Source organism: Vicia villosa, linkage group LG3 (genome assembly GCF_029867415.1).
Source record: "Vicia villosa cultivar HV-30 ecotype Madison, WI linkage group LG3, Vvil1.0, whole genome shotgun sequence".
Lineage (NCBI taxonomy): Eukaryota > Viridiplantae > Streptophyta > Magnoliopsida > Fabales > Fabaceae > Vicia > Vicia villosa.
In genome coordinates this window covers 87,888,481-87,890,719 of record NC_081182.1, presented here as the reverse complement: position 1 = coordinate 87,890,719, position 2,239 = coordinate 87,888,481, and the positions used below count along the sequence as shown (strand labels likewise).

General features: G+C 33.9%; 1 long non-coding RNA gene across 1 annotated transcript; it reads right to left on the bottom strand.

Moving 5' to 3' along the window:
* Nucleotides 1–1,272: 1,272 nt before the first annotated feature.
* On the bottom strand, nucleotides 1,273–1,990 carry LOC131656289 (uncharacterized). The gene is made up of 3 exons (XR_009300049.1): nucleotides 1,857–1,990; nucleotides 1,448–1,738; nucleotides 1,273–1,370 (listed from the first exon to the last, which is right to left on the bottom strand). It is a non-coding gene; the product is annotated as an uncharacterized LOC131656289 (long non-coding RNA).
* Nucleotides 1,991–2,239: the final 249 nt, after the last annotated feature.

Below are 2,239 nucleotides of genomic sequence, written 5' to 3'. Positions count from 1 at the left end.
CGACGTGGAGACCACGTCAGAAAGTAGCGACGTGACTCCCACGTCGCAACAGGATTACATAGAAAACAGCTCCCTGCACACACAGCAGGTGTGGCAGATGTGGGAAAGTGTGTTTGTTGACCAATGTAGCGACGTGTTTCCCACATCGCTACATTAAATACTTTTTTTTTAAAAAAAATTTATTCACGCTAGATTTGTTTTGTTTTATATATTTTATATAATTAATTAATATATAATAAAATATATATAATAAAATATATATAATAAAATTTATATATAATAAAATTTATATAATAAAATTTATTTAATAAAATCTATAAAATAAAATTTATATAATAAAATCTATAAAAACTAATTTATATAATAAATTTGTATAAAATAAATTCATATAATAAACATTATATAATAAATTCAATTAAATAAAACTAAAAATTTAAAACTAATATTTTAATGAATTAAAATGTAGAATATTTTACATAAAAATAAATTTAAAACAAATAAAATACAAAATGTTTTTAAGAGGCATCATCCGGAAAATAATTATCCGGATTAAAATCATCAGCCACCCCGTCATCCTCCGGCTCTTGAGGAGGAGCATTACTGTAATTTCCACCTCCTTGCATAAACCGTCTCATCTGCTCCTCCATCTCAGCTTGCTTCTTCATAATGTCCTCCATCTGCCGCGCATGCTGCTCCTCCATATCAGACTGCTTCTTCCGCATCATCTCGATCTGGGCCTCACTTTCGCGTCTCGCCAATTGCCTTACTAATTCAGTTTGTTCCTGTGTCAGATTTGGTTGACGCGATCCACCCTCTCCATCCTGAACTCTTTGAAACAGATTGCGGTCACCACGTCTATAGCTGGCCGCCAAATTTCCAGCACCAAAAGAGCAACCATTAGGTCCTTTTTCTTTAATAACCTTACACCAAATATAGTGATCAACATCCGCGTTAAGCGGCTCCCCCTCTGCTGGCATGTATTGAGGATTATTTTCCAGAAAAATGGCAAGTCGGCTATCATAATCTTCCTGCACACATATTCAATAAAAAAATTTAAGTTAAATATTTAAATGCATATTTAATTATACTAATTAAATATGTATATACTATAAATTAAAATATATTAAAAAGTTGCCACGTGATTTTCACGCCACAGCTTATGATTTGCCACATGATTTTAACGTGGCAATTTATCAATTGCCACATGAAATTCACGTCACAAATTTTGTATTAATTTAAAAAAAATAAACAACGTAAATTTCACTTACAAGATACAACTTCGTGCGCTCGTCGACAAAACCTCCCGATCTCCTTGTCCGGGTCCTCGAAATCAGCTCAGGCATCAATGGTTTTCTCCCCAACTCCTTAGCCTAAATAATATAATTAAAAATAATTAGTAAAATATATTATGAATAAAGATGTAACTTAAAAATTTTAAAATTTTTACCAATCGTCGGGCATGCTCGGCGGTGCTAATACTTCCAACTGTGTTGACACAACCGCCCTTTTCAGATGCCCTCATCTTCTTAAAAGTTTCTGATTTAGCCCGGAATTCTGGACTCCTCCAATATGTAACAAGCTCATGAAAAACCTCCTCGCCTATCTAGTTAGGACGGATGCCATGAAGCTCATAATTCTCCCTTACTCGCCGCAGCATATCAGACATTCTTTTAGAGCATCTGGTATTGAAAACTTTCTGAACACTTTTTTCACTCAAAGGATCCCACACACATTTCTCCTGCAATAATGTTGTATGACATTAAAATAAAATGTTAAGTAATTATAATGAGAATTTTATTTAAATAACTATAACTAAAACAATAAATTAAATGCATAACCTATATAAATAACAATACCTTAAACATTCTAAACCATTCATCTTTATTTTTGACGTCCCCATAGCTCTTAAAAGCTGATTTATACATCTGCTGAATTATATAGTTAACAACCCTAGCAGCAGTCCGACTCGGCGTAAAACTGAAACAAAAAATGAAAATGTTAGATATAAATTTATAAAAAAAATGAAAATGTATACATACTATAAAAGTTTTTAAATAGGAAACTTACTTGCTTCCTTCGGGCTGAATCCAAAATCTGCCGTCAATGACATGAATCTCATCGGGATCATCCCTCCCACGAAGATCAGCTCCATCTATCTCATCAACTACCTCATCAACCTCACGTGCTGGTACATGTGTGGGATGTGGGGTGCGTGAGCCTCCAACCTGTGTAGGGCGTG